Raw genomic sequence first — 22,476 nt, forward strand, 5'->3', positions numbered from 1 at the left:
GCCAATTAGAAGCAGCTTAGAGCAATCAGAATAATTAGTTCATAGGATGAGATATAAAAGAATGTAATATCTTCTACTTGTGAAACTTTTCTTTGTTAAGTTGTGTAGAGCTAAAATTAAGTTTCAAGCGCCAGGAGTTAAGAGTCTGGGTGGTTCTGTGGGATCGTTATTCAGGGATGTGTCTAGATTCTGCTAGAGTGTCTGAAGCTGGCAGGAAAAGACACAGAGCTAGGATTTGTTATCCTAGGGTGTCCTCCATAATGGTTCCATATTGGTTACATGTGGGAGCCCAAGATTAGGTTAAGAAATTGTAACAGACCCCAGCAGCATGTCAATGTCCAGAAGAAAAATGTGTGCTTAGTAACTGCTTTGCAAGCAGGAGCATGTGCATCCTCACTCTTGTCTCCTTGCCTTAAAAAGCAGAGACAATGCTTTGCTTGCATAGTTGATGCTTTAGATAGCACTCTGCTCATTTCAAAGCAAGGACCCAGGCCCTCAGGTATAAAAGCTGGGCTTGTGTGCTTTTAGATAGTCTATTATCCCCAAAACAAGGACCTGGCTGGTCTCGTGGTCTGCTTTGTAATTCACATATCTAAAGAAAGTATCTTATTCCCCTCACCCCATGACTTCCGTAAAGATACACTAAGCCTTTGTACTCATTGTGGATTCTACAATCTCTGTCTCCTCCCGTCTTTCCTCAAGTTCCTACTTACTATCACACAACTGTTAATGACTTTTTACTTTCGTTATACACAGTAAATATAGGAGCATTTTAGAGGCTCGTGGAGTTGGCACCCTACTCTTTCTCTTTTTCTGGACTTTTCCCACAGAGTTTTGAATAATCATTCCGTGTCGGTACGACTTCTGCCAGCCATAACCCACAGTTCCAGGTGAGAATGATGCAGGCATTATCTCTCCTACCCAAGGGAGAGAGAGAAGAGAATTGAGATCTGATCCCTTGTGGTCCCTTCATTCCCCAGGGCCACTCCAGTTCACCTGCAGCCTTCTGGCCTCTGCTGTCAGGGCCTCTGTCCCAGGACTGACTGCAGCCATTTTTTCCCTTGCCAACATTTCCTCTGCCTTTCAGAAGTTGGTCTCTTCTCTGCAATTCAACCATGGCAGATGTGATGGTGGTCAGCGTGCTGGTGGGCAGTCACCTGGGGACTCCCAGGAGCCATGCTGATTCTCCTGAGTCTCTCATTCGGGGTTACAGAACTGTCGAGAACCGGAGGAAGCCCATTCACGCGAGGGCAGCGCAGCATTGCATCACTTTCATTTTATTTTTGGAATTTCAGTGGAGAAATTATTTGTAGCAAACTGTTCCAGTTTTTTGGCTGACTGCTTTCCTCACCACCATTTCCTTGTTGGATGTGGTGCTTGTTTTAAGAACCAGGTTTTTCTCTGGTTATTTCTAGCAGGTGGGCTTGCCGAATCCTTGATCTGCATTTGAAGCAGAATGCTTCATCTTGATGTCAAACTGATTTTCTTCATTCTGAATATTTCGTATACACTCAGCAACTGTTTCAACTAAACTGCTCTTGTGCAATTTCGGTTAACTCATATTTGCTGATCTCCTGCTTTCATGCTGAGGGCAGTTTCTTCTTCCTGTAATAAAAGTTAGCAATTTGCATCTTCTATGGGAAGGTACTGGCCCGAGGTACTTTTGTTCTTAACAGTTTTAATACAATTCACCCATTAAAATTTACACCGGTTTTTACTCTATGCCAAGAATTGTGCATCCCAGTCAATCTTAGAATATTTTCATCCTCCTAACAGGAAACCCCATATGCATAAGCACTCATTCCCATCTTCCCCATCCTCCCCCAGCCCCAGGGAGCCACTCTTCTCTCTCTGTGGATTTGCCTGTGCTGAACATTTCATGTAAATCGAGTCAATTCTTGTAAATGGAACCATCTATTGTGACTGACTTCTTTTCACACTGAGTAACGTTTTCAATGTTTGTCCACGTTGTTGCCTGGGTCAGTACTCCATGCTTTGCTATTGCTGAATAATATTCCACTGTATGGATGGGCCCTTCTTTTAACCCATTCATCAGGTGATAGGCATTTTGGTTGTTTCTTCTTTTTGGCTGTGATGAATAATGGCTCCGTGAACATTCCTTTAGGAGTTTTTATGTGGATATTAGTTTTCAGTTCTCTTACGTGTGTGCCCACAGAGCAGAATTGCTGGGTCATTCAGAAACCAACTGTTCAACTCTCTGAGGTCCTGCCAGGCTGTTTTCCAAAGTAGCCACGCAGCGTTACATCTCACCAGCAAGAGCTGCTATCTCTGATTCCTGTGTGTCCTCATTTGTTCTTGTTATTCTTTTTTTAAATATAACCTAATGTAGTGAGTGTGAAGCAGTTTCTCCTAGTGGTTTTGACATGATTTCCCTTACAGCTAATGATTTTGAACATCGTTTCATTGTGCTTATTGGCCATTTGTATATTTTCCTTGAAAAATACCGTTTCGGATCCTTTATTCATTTTTTAATTTAGTTGTCTTTTTTGTTGAATTGTAGGAGCTCTTTTTTATTTGGAGATACAAATTCCTAATCAGATAAATTATTTGAAAATATTTTCTCCTGAGTGTTGTTTTTTCACTTTCTGGATGGTGTCTTTTGAAGCAAAGTTTTAAATTTGATGAACTCAAATTTATCTCTGTTTTCTTTTTTCCTTGTGCTTTTGGGGCAATATTTAAAATCTGAGGTATTTTGTTTAAAATTTACATATAAAATAATTTAATTCTTAGGACCGTCCTAGGAGACGGGTGCTGTTGTTGTCCCCAGTCTATGGATAGGAGGCTGAGATGCAGAAAATTTCACTGACTTATCAGTGTCAAAGCTACCCAGTGCTGTGGGAGTTCAGAGCCTCATGATTGTCCCCAGCATCTGTGCTCTTCACCACCATGCTCCACTACTGCCTGGAATCGTTAATGATAAAGTCTTTCCTTTTTTGGTTTCTTGTTTGTTTGTTTTCTCATTGGGAACCTCATCTCCTCATTTTCCTTGCAGAGATCAGTGTTGGTTTATTTTAGGTCTCATGTAGGCAGAAGCATTGCTATCAGTTAACTTCTTTATTACTCACTCTCCGGTGATGATTGTTGCTATTTGACCTAATCAAGTCTTGCTTAAGTCTTTCCTACTCATGACACTAGCAGCAGAGTCATGACTTACAGAATGCTCAAAGAAGAAAATAATTGATTGATTTTATTTTGCTACCTAATCAAACCAATCAAATAAAAATCCCTGTGTTGACACAGACGGTAAGCCCTCCAGAATAGGGTCACTGTCTTCCTTGTGTTTCGTTTGCTTGGTCACAGTGTCTGGATAGTGACTTGCTGTCCAGCAGTTTTGTGAGGATACAGTGCTCGTGAATCATTGTAAGGACAGAATTTTGACAAAAGACTGTATTTGTCATTTCACGAGGGAAAAGATAATATAGAAATACTGCTCAGATCTATTTTAAAATTAAATTTGGAATGTTGAGAATTGTTCAAGAAATCATACAAAAATCTTTTTCACTTCTTTTAGATCTATCTTAGGCACATTATGAATACATAGCAGAGTAACTTATCAAGTAGATTTGACAAGAGGGGTGTATTATTGATTATCTGTATTAGTTGAAATATTCTACCTGGGAAAAAGTAATCAGTGCCCATAAATGAACAAATATGTTTGTATTTCTATGCAACATGGGAGCAGACTTCATATGTTTCTATATAATATATATGATTGTGTGTTTTAATCTGTCTGTCAGTTTATTTATAGTTTTTCAGCAATGTTCTAACTTTAGAATTCTTCTAATAAAATCACCCCCGATTCTAGCGCAGTTTGTACTGTGTATCCTGTCTTATGCATGGGATTCCACTGTCTCCTCTGTGAGGAATTTCCTCCCCTACTGAGGTAGTAGCAGAGTTAAAGGAACTGTGATTTCTAGGCCTTTGCTCTCCTTGTGTTTGCATTTGGCTGTCAATCGGGAATTTCCCTTTCTTGAATTTTCATTGCTCAATTAGAATTTTTGAAAATAAGTGTTAATATGTTGTATTTGTCTCCCTAGAAACTTGATGTGTTTGTGCTTTTCAGTTTTCAATTTCTTAAAAATGTAAATGCACTCTTGTTTTTAAGTAGTCCTTTTTCACTAGATATTTGTTTACCTCTTTATAGTTTAAATACATTTTTTCCAATGAATGAATCGGTGTGCATGTTTTAAAAGATACCTTACTTTTTATTTTCCTTATCATAACAATTATATTCATTCTAGAGAATTTAGAAAATAAGGATAAACACAGTAATAACTTAAAAATGGCCTCTAATCTCACCTAGAGATAAGTTGTAAAGTTTCAAATTGAGAATTACAAGTCCTCTCATGTTGTTCTTCTTTTTCAAGATCGTTTTGGTTACTGAGACCCTCGAATTCCCATATGAATTATAACAGCAGCTAATCAGTTTTTGCAGAGGAGCCAGCTGGGATTGTGATCGAGACCACGTAGAATATACGGATCACTCTGGGGAGCACTGCCATTCCAAGAGCACTGTCTTCTGATCCAGTAATGTACGTGGCGTGTCTGTCCAGGTATTTAGGTCTTCTTTAATTTTTTTTCAGCAATGCTTTGAGTTTACAGAATATTATTTTACTTTTTTTCTTTGCCTTTATACTGAGAACATGTTTGCAAGGTACCGGGATCAGAAGTGTATTTTAGCCCTGCCCCTTGCTGCCAAAATGGTCGCTGAACTCTTGCTTTGCCTTGTGTACAATCTTGCACAAAATAGGACCTCAGTAACTCTCTCTTGAATGAATGATTATATGATTGTAGGATGATGCTTGAGAGTCCTTGTGATGATTTTTTCCTCCAGCCTTTCCCCAATTCTTAACTATGCCCTTTCTCTTTCTAAACTCCAGCCTGGGTTTCAGCCTGCCTGTGGCATTGATTTTCCCTGTCTGTAGACTCTTCCTTTCACTGGTTCAAGATAATGTTTCATGTGGGCTGTGGAAACTTGCTAGATGTCAAGAAAGAGCAAATCCATTGCATGGTAGTATTTTTACAGTGTCGTATTTTTATCGATTGAAATTAAATCAGGCTGACCCCCTGAGCCCTCCCGTGAGCTCTTTTCACTTTCCTACATCTGATACTGCTCTGGTTGCTACATGTGCCATTCCCACAGCCTTGGTTTTTGGGTTGAGTAAGTCATCATCAGTGGAGCCCTCTCTTTAAAAGATGAAGAGAACATTGTCTCCTTCTCCCTGGTTGGGGACTTGGATGAGATGAGATACCAGATAAAGAATGGAGCTCCACCTCATTCTGACCCCCGCTCTTTCCGTTCCGTTCTCCAGAGGAAAATAGTACAATTCAACAGTATAAAGATTGATTGTGAGCTAATGAGATAGACAAGACATCCGATCATTTATTAAATATTCTTTCATGCCAGAAACAAATGTATTACACACACAAAAATCACACAAAGCATGATAATATCGTGCTTACAGACGTGTGTCCGAGTTCGAGTCCTGCTCTGGAGTGACCAGTACTGTGAGATGGAGAACTGGTAGGACGGCTTAGGCTCTCCAGGACTGGTTTTCTGTCCTGCAGTGATGGGGCTCGCTAGGCTTCCTTCCCCCGTAGAGGTGCTGTGGGGTGTAACTGTCACGCGTGCACAACTGCTCGTTCCTCCTAAGTGCAGGAGAGCATAGCTTTTGCAGTGACGGCTTTATAACAGCCCCGTGTAGACTCTCAGTGCTCCGAAGGGATGCCTTGTGGTTTGGAGATGAGATTCTCATTTCTGTAAATACCCAAGGATTGCGGTATTGAGCCCTGCTGATTTGAATCTATTCTTTAGAAAGTACATATTGTAGATATATTTTTCAAGCATGTGTGATTTTTTCTTTTATTATTTATAGTTCTACCCTCTCATCTCTTGGTGTGACTTTTCATGGAATCCAGGAAACAGTCCTAAGCTACCTGCCTTTTCACTCTTCTCCGTGGTGGTTTCCTTCCCTGACTAGAAGAGGGTTTTGCACAGGAACTTTTATTTGTTCCCCTTTTCTTGGAGTCTCTCTTTCGGTCTGCCCATCTCTCATCTGTCCATCTGTCCATTTATCTACCCACTCATTCTTCTGACTTGTTCCAAAAAGCATTATAGGCAGCTTACAGAAGAACAGATACCAAATAAACAGGTAAGAAAATGGGGCCAAGTTCAAAGTGTGAGGCTAGGAGGCGAGCCTGTGTGAGGGTTGCAACCGTGAGACACACGCCTCTGCCCTGTGACTTATAAGATCGACAGCAAGAGTGTACATGATGCTCCCAGCAGACACAGGCTAACAGGGTTTGTGGGAGATGCTCACTGGCTGTGAAATAAATAAGTGGCTCATGAGAAGCCCAACCTTTCCAGCTACAAAGGCTTAGGGGAATATTTTGAGTGTCTTCCAAAATCAGGGTATTGCATTGTTTCTTATGTCAGAGTTCTATGTATAGTTGGTTACATTCTATACCTGGAAATTTCTCCAAAACTCCTTACCAAGTGAGTGCCATTGCTCGGGAATGGGGTGGTTCTGCTCATTGACGGGGGTTGGCCAGAAACCGAAAATGACAGCTTCAAAGGAGCCTGGGATTTGTCAGTTATGTTTTGGCAGTGCTGTAGATTTCAGGAAATGCTTTCACACTTTCTTTCCATCTGAGGCGGCAGCGTGCTCTCTTAGCAGCATCAGGAGCTCAGAGCCACGGGATGTTGGGGGCTGACTGCACTGCCTTCAAGACAGCCAAGCTAGTCACTGCAGGCTTGGTCCTTTCACATAGTGCATTTCATGTTCTTTAGTAGAAGGTTTCAACAGGGACTTAATTAACTGGGTTAATTAACATTTAATAAATATGAAGCTTTGATGAAAAGACGGTTATAGGCGGAGTATAAGTTGTGAACACTTTGAAAACGGTTTCATTACTGAAATTTCAGTAGGGAAGATACACAGTTTATCTTATTTATGCCTCTCTTTTAAAGTAACAAAGAAACAAGACAGAAAAGGCAGAGGATGATTTCTGTTCTTCCTCTCGGCTTGCAGGTGCCCTCACATCCAGTGGCATCCATCCAGACACCAACACTGACACTGGCCATGCTCAGAACTGCCTCAGCCCTGAAGACACAAGTGACAAATAGAAGGGGTCCCCGCCCTGTTACATCAGGTGCTCTCACTTTTTGGGTCCTTATGTAACTGCACGGTGTTAATCAGGATCGCCCGTTCTACATTGTGTGGCGCTGCTGCGGTGTTTCCTAGTTATTTGTTTCTGTAAGTACTCGTGTATTATTCTCCAATGTGTGGTACTACACATCTAAAAATGCATTTTTCAGATGAAAAATAATGTATATTTAATATAATAAGTCTGAAAAAAGGGACAAAAAAGGCTATCCAGTTCCCACTACTCAGAAATAATAATTAAAACTTTAACATCTTCTTTCTGTTCTTTTCATCAGTGTGTATCAGCTCTGTCATAAAAACCAGTGAGCACTCTGTGCTTGTTTACTGTGTGGAGACCTCCATTTTCCATTCGGCTTATTACATGTTTTTCTACAATATTCTATCTCCCCTGGTATGATTTTTAATGACCAGTATAGCATTATGTCTTGTGGAGGCATCGTCCATTTTACTTCGGGCTTAAATAAACTTTTAAATTCCAAGTGTACTTAACTGAAATACTGAAAAGAGACCTGTGGTGGTACCGAAAGGCCCCTACCTCCCTTCCCCTTATTTCCTGAGTGTAAAAGCTGTTGCCAATGTGGTGTATATATTTCATGACCTTTATGCCTATGACATATATATATACCCATACATACCTACATACATATGAGAAATCTATGTATATGTGTGTATATATGCTTTTTTGAAAAATAAGGCCATACTATATGTTTTATGCAGCTCGCTTTATTCACTCAGGGGTATATCATAGACGTCCTCCCACTCCAGACTCACCCGGTCCTTTCAGATAGACTGGAGGGGTCTCCTGATATGCAGGTGTGGTCTCTTGTGCAAGGACACCTTTGGTGGGAGAGTGCTGTGGACAAGGCCCTGGGCCACGGGGAAACGCCGGCCCCCTCAGTGCACACAACTCGCCGTGATTTACCGCATCATTGTCTTGATGGTGGACACTTAAGTTTTCTCCATTTTCCACTGTCAGAAAGGATGTTTTACTGGCATCTTTCTTTAACAGACATTCCTGTGATCTTGTATGAGCATGCCTTTAGTTAATTCTTCTGGAAATTTAGTCCCTGGATGTGACATTTACGTTCATCACAGGCTACTTTCAAGTGACTAGAAATTCCTTCTCCAATGTGGAATGAAAAATGTAGAATTACTTATGTAACCAATTCTCTATTGCTGGATATGATTTCACTTCAGCTTTTCTTCCCACCAGTGTAAACAGTACATCTATTTGAACTGAGTTTTTTTCTAAACGAAACGATTCCTAGAAGTGGGGTTGAATCAGTGTGTACACACGTTTTTCAGAGTTTACATATCCATTGACATGTCATCCTCCAAAAAGGTCACTCACAGTTTTTTCTCCCACAGATGGACACTAGCTACAATATCTTTTAAAAATATTTACCAATAAGATGAGCAAAAGTGCTTTTTCATTGTTTTAGTTTGCATTTGATGACCAGTGAGGTATTGAGCATTTTTCACTGATTAGCCATCTGACTTTTGAAAAGTGAATGATCCATTTTGTCCTTTGCACAAATTTAAGTGAGGAAGCTTCTTTTTGCTTTGTGACAGCTCTTTGTATGTTATGAACATTAATCCATTGTCTTCATCAACATCTATCACAGAGTTTTTCCTTGTCATTTCTTTCGTTTCACTTTGTCCAGTAGGTTTATTTTTGTTGTGGCTCAAAATATTCTTAAGATAGTAAATGTCTTCCTTTTGGGTTTTATCTTTGTTATTATTCTTAGAAATACTTTCTTATAATGGTATAAATCTCTTATGTAGGTTTATTTAATGTCTAAGATGGAGATGATAATAGTACTTGTTATAGTGAGGGGAAGTTGAATTAATTTGAGCAAAGAGTTGTATTTGCTGTTATTAGTATTTTAATATTTACATCACTATCTGTAATTTTTTTTGTGGTCATTATGACAGGAATAGAATTTGTTCTTTCCAGGTGATTCTCTGATTGTCCCAGGACAATTATCGAATTCATACATTGCTCTTTGATTTGAAATCCCACATGTATAAAATACTTATGTAGACTAGAGTCTCTTTTTGAGCTCATGCTTTATTTCTGTCAATCTTACTTCCTTACTCCAACGCTATATTTTACATATTGTAAAAATTAATTATTATCTGACAGTGTGAATTTTTTTTTTGTTCTTTTCTTCCATCCCAAAATTTCTTGGCTATTATTATGATTTTATTATTCCTGAAGAATTCTAAAATATTTTGTTCAAGTTAAAAAAAAGTCAGATAAGAGTATTCATGGGAATTTTATTAAGTTTTGAATTATTTTTAGGAGAACTTCCATATTTACAAAACTGTTTTCCTCTATGTAATTTGTTGATGTCTCTACATTCACACCTCTTATTTACCCCTCAGTACAGTCCTGTAGTTTTCTCCATGTACAACATGGGCATTAATTTTGAGTTTTTTCCAGATTATTGTTGATGTTTTTGTTAATTTTGTAAGTGAGAATTTTTTGCTATTATATTTTTTAACTGTTTAAACTGACACCTAGGAAGGCAGATTCGGTTTGTAAATACTCACTTTGTAACAAATCATTTAAAATTGTAAGTACTAATTGTTCCAGGATCCTTTCTTTTGTGTTTTTAAAAATTTGTTTCCAATATTATCAAAATGGTCATAGCTAAGAAGTATAGGTGTGGAGACAGATGGAGAGAGGTAGTGTGGCTCATGTACAAACTGTGAGCACTTTCATGGCTGCCTTTAGGCTGGAGAAGCCCCAGAAGTGCCCAGGTTAGACCAGGGGTGGCTTTGTATGCACTTGAAAGCCAGCTTTCCTACCTGTATGGTGAAGCCTGGTAGGCGTGGCAGGTAGATGATCAAGGTCTGATCAAGCTCATTGGCTGCACAGAGCGCTGTGTCTGTGAGAACTGGAGTCCATCGCCATGGGAAATGCTTGGTGCCAGGAAAACTGCAGGGGAGCTGGGGAGTCTGTGTGTTAAGGATTTTCCAGTCCTGGGAGTGGGAAGATCAGACTCTGCATTCAGATCTGAGTTTGAATTCATCCTCTCTTATTTACTGGTCCTCTGACTTTTGACAAGTTATCTACCCTCTTTGAACTCCTATTTTCTTATCTCTCAAAATAGAAGAATTACGGCCTGCTGCTAGAGTGTTTGATCAGGATAAATGATTTGTTTCTATAAGATGCCACGTACAGTCACAAGCTCAGTGAGAAATGGGCTGTCACCTCTTCATCTGCAACTCAGTGCTCGACAGGACATCGGGGCAAAGCCAGTCCGTAATTTGTTTGTGATGCAATTAGGAACAAAATTAATGCCTTGCCTTTCACTTGCAGTAATCTTACTCCTTTGCTTCATTTACTTCTTTCCTCCTTTCCTTTTCCCTCCTCCACCAAAAGATCCTGAGACTCTCTCAGAACACTAGATTAAAATTACTTTAAAGGGTGTCTCATCCTCATGAAATGAAAGTAACTTAAAAAAATCTGTAGAGATCCCAGACGTCATTGTATTTGATTTACACACACACACGCACACCCACCCACACACACAATCAGCCTACCTACAACTTGCTGAGGGAGAAGGACCAATTTTTCTGAGTTTTCATTCACTGAGCGTGAGAGCAAAGTCTCTTACGCAGACTTTCACCTTGCTTAGTGCATGGGGTTTTTAATTGGATTTCTGCTTTGTGGCCATAGAACTATTCTTATAGAAGAGAGGCTGTGGAGACATAGACATTCTGCTGAGACATTGGTGTCAACATATTTGAGTTGGAAAGGACTTAGGACAGCATAGAGTCATAACTTTTTATGGGTGAGAATCCATGATGGTGTAACTTGGACAAGAACCCGGGTCTTCTGTCTTCGTGTCCACGTGGATGAAGTGGCAACAGGGCGGGAGATGGCAGGGATCCTTCTTGCTTGATTTCCAGGGTCTTGCTAGTTTTCACTGCTCAGCTGCCTTTAGTTTAGGTCCATGTGGCCTCTCATGGGAAGGTCACTCTGTCCTGAAAGACTGAGTTTCTAATCAGCAAAAAGCCCTGGACCCACTCATATTTCCCAGAGTTTTTCTGCTGTCTTGCTGACAGTTTATATAAATGATACCTAAGAAACTACTGGATATAAAATCCTTATTGTTATCATTTGCCCTCAAGTTCCATAGGAATGGGGTGCTGTCTCAGGCTGTCTAAGGCTAGATCTGAACAAAGATAGGGTGATAGGCTGTGCTGCTGGACCCTCCCCAGTCGAAAGGGTTTTCCACCTTAGTTTTTAGAATCAGACAGATGAGTTCAAATCTTGCCTTTACCAGTTATTAGCTTTGTGAACTTGGGGAAAAAACTGTACTTGTTTGTGTCCAATTTTCTTTATCTGTAAATAAGTTCAGTATTTATTTTAGGGTTTTTGTTTTAGAATTGAATGAGCTAATTCCCTCATTTATACCTAAAATACTGATCGCGTGGTTCTATGCTGGTGCCTTGGTAGAAGATTACTGAGGGACTCAGCAGTGAGAATGCAGGTGGGGGACCCCTGGATCATAGAGCTTATATTCCAGGATATGCTTGTAAAAGATTGGATGTGCAGTGGATTTTTAGTAAAACTACATTCTTTTCCTTATCCACATTGATTGTGTATATATCTTTGTACAATATATGAACAATTTTTTATTGCAATTTAAATATCTTTGTAGTATTTAAATTATGTAGCTATAACAAAATACGTGAAATAAAATGATTTGTCATTTATTTTCTTTTCAACATGCAAAACAAAATAAAATAGAAAAGATAAAAAGGTTTTGAAGGAGTAGAAATAATTTTATTTCTGTGGAATCAATTCCCTATGTTAGGTTTTTTAGTTGTGTTGTTAAACAGCATATAAAATTGATAGGTTTTGACTTCAGTGTTGATAGCTAGGTGAGTGTAGTTTCTTTTTGTGGTTGTCTTTGATGAATTATTTGCACTAGATCATAAATGATGTGCATGTTACATATTGGAAACGAGGAAAGAGTGGAGACATACTACCTCCAATGCAGTCATCTTGTTACCAAGTCGAAACTCGTACTGCTTGCTGTATGACAGGCTAATAAATCGGGAGATTGAGGTGTTGGAGCAAGGAATAGTGACTTTATTTGAAAAGCTGTCAGACCCAGAAAATGGCTGAATGACATACTGGAGAACCGTCTCCCCCAATTCAGAAATCAGTCCGCTTTTATACTAAAAAGGGGCGGGGATGTGGTTGGTTGTTGCAAACTTCTTGCGGTACGAATTGTTTCTCCTTGGAATTCTTTGTTCTTGCAGCTGTCCACGTGGGTCAAATCATGGTGCCACTCAAAAACCTCCAAAAAAAACCAAAGTTGATTTTCTATTTTGCAACTTGCCATCTCAACATAAGTGCAGAAGAGTTAACATCGTGAAAGCTCAGAGCCCGGAGAATAGGCTTTCCTGGATATTTCAGGCTAAAGGCAACTTTCTCTTACAAAGTCTGAGCCTAGAAAACAGCAAAGGTTTAAAGCCAAAGGAACAGATCTAACATGCAGTCAAATTTATTCTTTTCTATTATAATTTCTTTTTCCACCACATAAATAATTTTAGTAAGAAACATGAGCAATTTTTTTACTTTTGCTTCTTAGTAACGGATAAGTGGGCCAAATACATTTATGAGAGCAGGGATGCTGCGTGGGCATTGGGGTCACAGCAAACTCTTGTTGGTGTGGTCGACTCTGCAACATGTCTGATGCCCCGTGGGTGTTGGTGAGGGACCCCATAACCAGGGGCTCTCTTCAGGAACCAGCATATGGGCATTGACATCTGGAGACCTCTTTTTCAGCTGCCGGAAATTTTTTCAGATACTGTGACTGAAAAACCACTACAGCTGGTGATAATTAGGGAATAAAGGAAGAGGAAAAGGGCTTAGATTAGATTAGAAGAGAAGGACAGAATATCAGGGAACCTGGGTGCTTGGCAGTGGGTACTTGGGAGAGAGGGGAGCAGAGGTGGGGAAGGGCACGGCTCTGGAACCAGCTCCTGCACCTGTCCCAGGGCCCAAGTCACACAGATTTTAATTGGCCCAGGACGCTCTCCTGTCTGGATGTCACCCTGGGCAGAATCTTGAGAATCGAAGTTAAGGGGTGGGCAGCACTCACCTAGGGGATCACTGAGGACTTCGTTCAAGTCCACGGTGCCTTTTCTGGTCATGTGTCTTCACTTGCCCTTTATCTTAGGATCTGAGGAGCAGGAGCAAGGAACGCAGGGAGAGATTCAGGAAGACATCTGACTGTGTTAAGAGACGACAGTCACAGCCACACGGGGAGCGATGACACTTGCAGCAAAGTAAAACGACTTCACAACTATTGCATCAGAGCTGCCTGTGTGAGAGAGCCTAAGCCTGTCTCAGAGTGCAGGGGACAAGTGGAAAGGAATGGTAAATTTCCACTGACAGTTGAAATTTTGTTAAATAGCCTGCTACTGTTGTTTGTATCACTTGAATGAATGCAGGCATATTTCTATGGGCATTTATATGTTCACTCAAACCCACCAGCCACTCTTGCCCCCATCGGGGATGGGCTTTCTCAAGCACAGTGCACCTCCTGGTTGGGTGGGCCATGCTGCGGGTCCTCGCCTGGGGCCGGGCTGCTGCAGGGCAATGAGTCCCCGAGGCACGGCCTGCGAGACACGACAGGAACACCTCTGCTCTTGACTGAGGGCCTCCGTTTCCCCCTGCAGTGTAAGAATGCTGGTGACTGAGTTAGAAGCATGCTTCGAAGCTGTCCATGTCCTTGCCATCCAGAAGCGGAGCCTGGGAGCTTCCGAATTTCTCCAGAATGCGGTTTACTTTCATATTCGACAGGTGAGTTTATGTCCTTTTACAAGTGGAGGAATTACTGCAGTTTTCCTGGAACTTACTCACCACTAGTCCATGTGATTTTTCTGTGCTTGGATTCAATATGGCATGCTAAAAATTCTGGAGTCAGATCTTGAATCCCTGATGAAGAGGATTATTTTATTTCTTTATATGATAGTATTTTACTTTCAAAATTCAGAGTTTTCGGTTCTTTCAAAAATTTTTTGGGGGGTTGGAGAAACAACTTTGCTCTTACCATCTTTGTGACCTGTTGCTATATGCCTCTCATCTGTCTTCTGTCACTTGTGAGGCGGTTCCTTTTGTGACCCTGTCAGCGTTGTTCATGGTATAAAACATAAAGTCTGTAAAAGTACAGTCCCTTTTACTCCGAAGACATTCCACAAATACTACTTAAATCTGGGTGTGGTTTTAAGAAGACAGAATCATTAGAACATGTACTTGCAGGTTGCTAGTGCAAAATCCCCAAATCAATAGTCTAGCTCAACATCTAAAATCTTTCTAATCTACCTTGGATTTGTATGGATAAGTGAAGCAGTTTGCTAAGAACTCAAGACCAGGGTTAGAATACAGGCTGGTGTAGCTCAGCAGGTCCTCCCATGCTGATGCTCTGCCAGAGGGCGGGTCCTAGGGGAGAGGGCGTGTCCTCCCCTCCCTGAGCTGACAATTTGATGGCAAAGACCTTCATCAGGTGAAGAACTTGACTTTCTTCTAAGAACAGTGGGTTTGAAATCAGTCCTAAAAGCGTGGGAGTGACAGAATCCCATTTGTCTGAAGTAGGGGAGAGTGGCTTTGGGGCCACTTGGGAGACTCGTGAGTCCATATGGGCAGTGTTGGTGGCTTCCCCTTGACCGGTTGGACGGTCAGTGTGTAAAAGCGAACAGATTGAAGGCATGTTTAGATGGTAAAAAGGAAAGGATGAATGCTGTCTGTGAAGGTAGGATGGAGGAAGGAACAGGTTTCTGGGTGGATTAATGAGGTAAATGATGGTCCTGTTGTGCTCTGAGGAGGGAAAGCTGTAGAGGGATTTCTGGGGGATAACTGATGAGTACAGCTGTGGGTAAAGTGAAAGGCTGTTATATGTGTGGTTTGGAAGCTCAGGTGAGAGCCAGTAGTGAGTAGGGGGAGGGGAGAGAGACTTTCAAATCACTTTGTCTTGTGAACATACAAATAAGGATGAGTAATGACACACTTAAAACCTCTATATTCTGTATTTAAAGCCCAGTAACATTTTGCTATATTGACTGCAGAGGTTCTTAATGTTTTTTTAATAGAAATAAAATAAATAGAAACAAAATAGTGGAGATAATGAACATCTTAGAGTTGATGTGTGTCCTTGTATGTATTTCATACCTCATCTGTTTATAACCATAATCTACAAATAGATCGCTTGCTTAGCATAAGAGTTAAACAGAGGGACGTGACACACATTGTTGGGGCTTGAAGCTGATCTTCTCGGGCAAATTAAGTCACCTCTCTGTGCCTTAGTTGCATCTTCTGTGACTTCCCCCCGGCCCCTCATCACAGCTGATTTCCTAAACTAGATGTTGGGAGGGAGGCTGCTGAAGGGAATAAGAAGTGGCAACTTCTAGGGATATTGAAGAGAGAGACAAAAACAGATTAAAGCCGATAAACTGAGTAAAAATACCCTCAAAAGAGAAAGATTCCCGCAGTGTTTTGAGCCCCTTAGCGTAAGGGAAACAAAATCAGGTAGACCCAAATCTCTTGAGCATGTGAGTATTGTGGGTGGGAGGGTGTCATCAGAAAAGGGTTAAGAAAAGGCCTTTTCATTTCCCTAGACGTTTCCAGTAAGGATGGGGAGCAGAAGAGAAAACCCCCTGCTTCACAGTGGAAGCTGCTGTTTTGTGCAAAACTGACCAAAGTTTGGAGACCAGTCATCAGCGGTGCTGGCAAATGAAGAGACTTCGGGATTGGGTGGGGCACTTGCTGCTACTTCAAGGTGACCTGCTGGCTGGGGGCTGTGAGGCGGGCAGTAGGTTTGCAGGGTGACCCGGGCATAATCCCTGGCTCTGAGGCTGCTGGTCTGACTAGCAAACCTGGGCACGCGCAGTCCTAATGGGGCAGCTCGGGATGTGGCCTGGGACACCTGCTGAGCTGAGGGAGAGAAGAGGGCTTCCCTGAGGGGATGTCATGCGGAGAGGGGAAACGTCCTCCTGCAGGGGAGGAAGAGCCTCTGAGTAGGGTGCTGGATGCACAGGCAAGACCAGCCTGAGCACGAAGGCTTCTGGGAGCCAGAAGTCATACAATGGCCCGAACCGCTTGTTCCTGCCAGACTGCAGGGAAAAGATGCTGAAAAATTAGGCTAGGGTCAGACGCTGTGGTGTTTTATGAATGCCAGTAAAGGACTGGTCAGGCAGGCACGAGAGAACCCTGTGGGCGTCCCAGCTGGGGCGTCACGCCGGAGGGAAGAACAGAGTTATAGACTTTGCCACTTATTAGCTGTGTGACTTTGAGCAAGATCACCCCGCCTCTCTATATATATATCTTCATCTGTAAAGTGACAGAGTGACAAGCTCGTGTCATCAGAAGGCTTAGTTTTGCTCTGATCCTCTTTGTCCAGTCCTGTCAGTGCTGCCCTGTGAGGTTCTGCAGCGGCTGCTCTTACCCTGAGAAGGGAGGGCATAGAGGGACATTGTAGTGCCCGAGGGCAGGAAGGGGTTGCTTTAAAAGCAGACATGTTGCCGCCTGCAGCTGCAGGCCTGCAGGCAGTTTGGTTGAAGGTCCTGCAGGGGACTTTGGAGGCCTTAGGTCGTGGAGAGTACTTTGGAAGCCTTAGCTTCGTCTTAAGTCTTATTTTCCCTTGCGGACCGGATTTGCCTTTCCAGATTGATGCTGAAGATTTGGGCTTCTAGTAAAGCTGTTTTCAGAGATTGGTATATACGTAAAATATCGTATAAAATAAAATGATTTATTTAACTTGTGGGACTTCGCAGGTTTTGGGAACAGCTCTGTTGTCCTGGTTTTCACGGAGGACACAAAGGGTCAGCAGAGCGTGTGGGAAGGCAGGTAGCCTGCAGTGCTGCTGCGGGGTGTTCTCCCGAGTAAAGCACTCTGCTGAGTTGACTCTTCTCTGAGTTTGGTTGCCAGATGAGCAGACAGCAAATTAATGAGTTCTGGTGGGATTGTATAATGACAGGAAAAAAGAGGAAACCGTAGTTTTTCCAGACTAAAACACGCTTTTGTTTCCTGATCCAGTGTGTTCCATTACAGAATTGATGAGTTGTGTCTATTCTGGGACTTCATTGAAATAAACGTTCAGCCTAAATGTTAAGAGTTATGTTTTATTTGGCTGGAGGACTCGAGCCGGGATGGCAACCTCTCAGATCACTCTGAGGGACTGCTCCCAAGAGGTAGGGGAGGAGCTAGGATATATAGAAGTTTTACAATAAAGAACAGGTAGTTGGAACAATAAAATATTGCTTGTTATCTAAAGAAAACCAGATATCTCAAGATCAAGTATTTAGTGCTTTTCTATGTATGGGAGTAAGCAAACATTTGTGTCATTGAATTCATCCCTTTGGCAAGTACCTAGCTATCTAAGGCCAGTATCCTGTCCTTTCTTACTCTGATTCCGCTCAGAGGGCACCACTGTGAGTGGCTGAGAGGCTGGGCTGCAGGCATGCACTCGCTGGGGGTGGCAGCAGCAGCTGATGACTTGGTTTCAGCATTCTTTGTTTACTGACATGGTTGCAGTATTTTCATTCACAGTGCTCCCCCTTGGTCCTAAATTCTGCCAATATTTTGAGAGACATTTCATGACCAATTTTGTCCCATGGTGCTAGGATGGCTCAATCCTAGTTCAGGTGAAGAATCTTCTGAGTTGCCATTCAAGGTGTTAGTTTTTTATCAGGCCCTGTTGATACTAAAAATTCTCTGGATCACCTGTCTTACTTGTTTGTTATGATCCAGGAAGTGTTTTCCCTTCATTGCTCATTGCCATACCTAGAATCACACTATTACAATTACTTTATTCAGGGTTATAAATTTTATCTATTTCTTCAAGATGTTTAGCCATCATCAATTTTGTAGGCCTAGTTACACTTTGGGAAATGTAACAGACAATTTTATAAAATAGACAGGATATAAGTAATACAGCTAGTAACGTTAATAAAGTCACAATTAAGAATTTAATAGTCGGGAAGTTGTATTTTGGGGTTAAAATTTTGCTTGTGTTTCTGATTGAGTTTGAGTGATCTTATGAGAAAGTTCATATTTATGGTCAGTCTCAGAGCAGGTATTAATTGGTCAGGTGAGGTCTCCCACCTTGTAAGATCAACAGAGGCCTAAACAGAACTATAATTTCTTTTTAGAATAACGTTTCTGAGGGCTATCTAGTTAGAGCCTTGGAGTAGGGAAACCCACCAAGGTAACACAGAAGAACTAGACATAGGTAATTTACCATAAACTTAACAATAGGAGTAGTTCATAATCAAAGGTAGGAGAAATTATCACAGTAATTTTTATGCAGCCCTGGTATGGTGTATTGGGTCAGCTGTCTACCTCAGATATCGTCTTCTTCTCATCCTGGCCTGGTAGCTTTTTCTCCATTTGGGCATTGTTTTAAGGTGAGAAGTGCTCTATAGGCCAGTGCATTGCAGGGGCTATTTCTGATAGGAAATGAACCCGAAAGTCCGTTTCCTTCAGCTTTGGTGTGTATGGTCTATTTAAGAGTACCTGATAAAGGGTCCTTCCATTCAGGTTGGAGACAGTTCTTTAAGTCATGCCTGTTCCAGTTTGTATAATCCCCTGGCTGCAGGTCATGGGGCATTGGAACTTTACCCAAGGATAGATTAGTAAGCTTCAGAAACAAAGCTAGAGTATCCTATTAATAATTCAGTTAAACTGTACAGCAATGTGACATAACAGCAAGGAATGATTGGGAAGTGTGTTAGTAAATACGGACGTCAATTAACAAAACTAGATTTTAATATCCACTAAAATATAATCTTTTTTCTCTCTAAAGTTACCCTATTTTTCTCAAATAAAGCCATGTCAAGATTAATTTATTTACATGTTGTCTGATTATTTGATCATATAGGCTTTTTTAAATTGGCTGTGTTGGAACTTTTAATTAGGAGTCTCAAGGTAGAATGTTAATAATGTTTGCTAAGGCCAGGAAAGACCCGTCAACGGCTTGTCATGGATTTCTGCCTTACAAATTTAGGTAAATTCTTTTCTCTTTAAAATCCTTAAAATACCTTGAGATTCCTATATCTGTTAGGAGATGATCTTCCTCATTTGTCTGATAGAGCCACTGGGGACCTAAGAGTTTTTAGTCTATTGAGGGATCAGATAGAGAGAAAAGATAACTGTTCCAAGTCTGATTACATAGGTATAATTTATCAAATTGCTTTGAATATAGCTAGCTTAAAGAGAAGAGATTCTTTATGTCTGGGAAACAGGTTAAAAGCCAGTAGTATTTTAAACAAAATCAAAATTTATAAACATATTCACCAGTTTACTCAGTCCCATGTAACTAATTCTTTTAATCACAGTTTTCATTGGAAATTTAAAATTTCTTACCCAGTTGAGTTCACTGCTATAGTTTGAAATTTATTAGAAATCAATAAATCTTGAAGAGCAAGCATTTTGCAAAACCATCAGAAGACAACCATTAACTGTCTATAAATGACAAAAGATTTAAAATCATGGTTAAACACCGTTACACTATAATCGATAAAGAAACCTGGTCAGTATACCCAGAATTATCACTGGTAACATTTCAGATATACCAGAATTTTAGGGAGTCCACATAATTTCTACAATATCTATATTAATAATATTTTCTCATACAATATAACCTTAGAAGATTTATTATTCATTTGACAATACCGTGTTATTTAACATGCCAAATGAAATTTACTAGATTAAAATCTCTCTTTGGGATGTTTCAGGGGCCCTCTGTAGCATCCCAAACTTAACTGGAGATTAAAAGAACTTTAATTAGAAATTGATATTTGGGGAGCTTGTTAAAGGTTTTCAGAACACTTGGTCAGATAAACATATAGATCACTGTAACGTAGTACTAATTCATTAACAAGAAAATGCGTCAAAGGTAATGGCAGAACAGATCATTTAAGTGGTATAAGAAGCTTTACAATCTGTTACTGAAGGTGGATTAACATTTTAAGAAAAATTTTTCCTCTTAACAGCGAGAAAACCAAATCTAGTCTTGTACCTGCTTACTTCTAAGATTCATTTACTTTGCCCAAGTTGATTCTAAACTTAGCCAATTCCGACCACGTATGAAACTTTCCTCAGGGTTCCTCTTCTACAAGCTTTCCATAGCTTTCTCTACTCATATTAGTGTGTCCCTTATTTTCTCTTCCATTCAGAAATAACCAGCTTCAGGAGAAATTCACTATTTTTCATTAACAAAATATAATTCCATTCTTATATCTTCCTTTGCACATTTATCTTACTTTCCTAGGATACTGAGATCATTCCCTTAATAATAGAGACTATTTCAGGGTGGCATCATCCATTTATTAGTATTTCTAAACACCTTTATTTTCTCTGTAAGAGGAAGTTACATGTTAAGTAATTCATATTTCAATCTTATTTTATCTGAAAATGGCATAGCTATTTAATAAAATCCTATCATTTGACTTAATTTAGCACAACTCTAAAATTTAAAGATACCAAACATTTAGAGATTATCTTAAGCATACATTTTAAAAATATATTTTAAAAATTTACCCAAAGCTCTCATCTCATTTGCATTTAATTTACTTAAAATTTTACCACACCACATTACTGGTTTTTTTTCTTGACAAATCTGCAACAGATATAACAGGATCTTATTTGACTTTCATTAAACCTAGGTACAGTAAAAGCATTATACTTAATATTGATGTCTTTAAAGATGTCTATATTAATTAGAACATTCTTAAACTAAACAATATCAAATATTATCTTAATATTGAATATTTTCCAGTTCACGTGACACTGAAAATCAATTTGTTCAGTTTTTATTTTAAAAATACTTAATTTTCAAGCTCTTATTTTTTACGTCAATTAAGCAGATCTCTTTGACTTTGATTTTTTTTAGCTGTAGAAATATCTCACATCTATAATGTGTACACAGTCTTATAAACAGACAAAAGCTAAAGATCTCATAGCTTCACTTTAAAACTTACTTATAAGATAGGTATAATAATAGTTGGAGTAAAGTGAATTTGCTTGCTCAAATCACTAAGGCTTGCTATTTATGAAACAGACATTTAAGATTTCTTGACAAAGTCTGAAGGACACGTCAGAGTTCTGAGTTCTAAAATGCCAAAAATTTCTTGGCCTTAAGTTTTATTTCGTTGAGCCAATTAGGCTCAGTCCTAGGTCACTGTTTGCTGTATTTCCATTTCTGATCTGCAAGACAAAGACACAATCTTCCAATTCCCCAGAGAACTGCTCTGTCACCCAGACCCAATTTTCTCTCCTTAATTGGCATTTTTTTATCAGTGAGAAGAGCTGTAAACAAAGAATTCCATCTTTTAAAACCTTAAGGTTTAATTTATCATGTTTTCCAAAGCTTGCATAAGGCATTTAGTAAGGTCTCTTTTCCTTGAGTTATAAGTTAAACCCAGGGTAAACCTCTTATTATAATTTTTTATTAGCCACTGAATATTAGTTTTTAGTTTTACGTTATACTGGACGGCTCATGTAACTCTGTTGGTTTCTTTTACTTTGTTCAATTAATATTTTCTGAGGGACAGATTTGTGCCCAGACTTATAAAACCAAGAAGGGGAAGCGTTTTTCCATTGAAACAGATCTATCCCACAACATAATTAAGCAAAACTTTTATATAAAGACCATTTAAATATACCGATTTTACAAACTTTTATCTCAATTTTATTAAATCTTATACCTTTAATTTTTATATTTATGTTTAAATCAATAATTCTTATTTATAGAAGGAGTGCCAGAAGCCATTATTTTTTGTGTGTGCATTGTATCTAATTTTATAGAAAAGTCTCTAGGATGCCCAAGTTTCAGCCAAAGAGCTTAGACCCTTCTCAATTTTTAATTTGATTAATTGGTCTGTTGTCCCAATCATTGATCAAGTATTTCAGTCTATATATACATATATTTTAAACTGCGGCAAATAAAACGGACTTGTTTGAACTTTAATGTTGGGGGGCAGTAGGTGATCTCTTTGGCCCTTTATTTTTACTTTATGTAGTGTAGTATCAAAACCTTGTACCTAAATCCAAAAATGTCCATTTTATTTATCTCATTCAAAATAACCATATAAAAATATTTATCCACTTGGGTTAAGCCCCTTATCTTTTTTTTTTCGACATTTTAACAATCCTTTTTCCAGTTATTCAACATAATTAACATTAATTATTCTAAGTTTTTATTAGCATCCCTAGAACCATTTATCGGAAAGGAAAAACAAAAATGTAACTTTTCAAACCAGTTTT

General features: G+C 39.7%; 1 protein-coding gene across 28 annotated transcripts in view; it reads left to right on the forward strand.

Annotated features, from left to right (window-relative positions):
- The window catches only part of LOC141579338 (trafficking protein particle complex subunit 9-like), a 147,232-nt gene that overhangs the window by 108,636 nt on the left and 16,120 nt on the right, over nucleotides 1–22,476 (forward strand). For 22 of the 28 annotated variants that reach the window (XM_074374550.1, XM_074374548.1, XM_074374534.1 and 19 more), the window contains 4 exons: nucleotides 4,389–4,574; nucleotides 7,053–7,277; nucleotides 13,394–13,593; nucleotides 13,896–14,019. The gene's annotated coding sequence lies outside the window, so the exon portion shown is untranslated. Of the gene's footprint in view, nucleotides 1–4,388; nucleotides 4,575–7,052; nucleotides 7,278–13,393; nucleotides 13,594–13,895; nucleotides 14,020–15,830; nucleotides 15,992–22,476 lie in introns of all 28 variants that reach the window. The other 6 variants (XM_074374522.1, XM_074374527.1, XM_074374533.1 and 3 more) reach the window with 6 other exon arrangements.

This window comes from Camelus bactrianus, chromosome 12 (assembly GCF_048773025.1).
Source record: "Camelus bactrianus isolate YW-2024 breed Bactrian camel chromosome 12, ASM4877302v1, whole genome shotgun sequence".
Classification (NCBI taxonomy): domain Eukaryota; kingdom Metazoa; phylum Chordata; class Mammalia; order Artiodactyla; family Camelidae; genus Camelus; species Camelus bactrianus.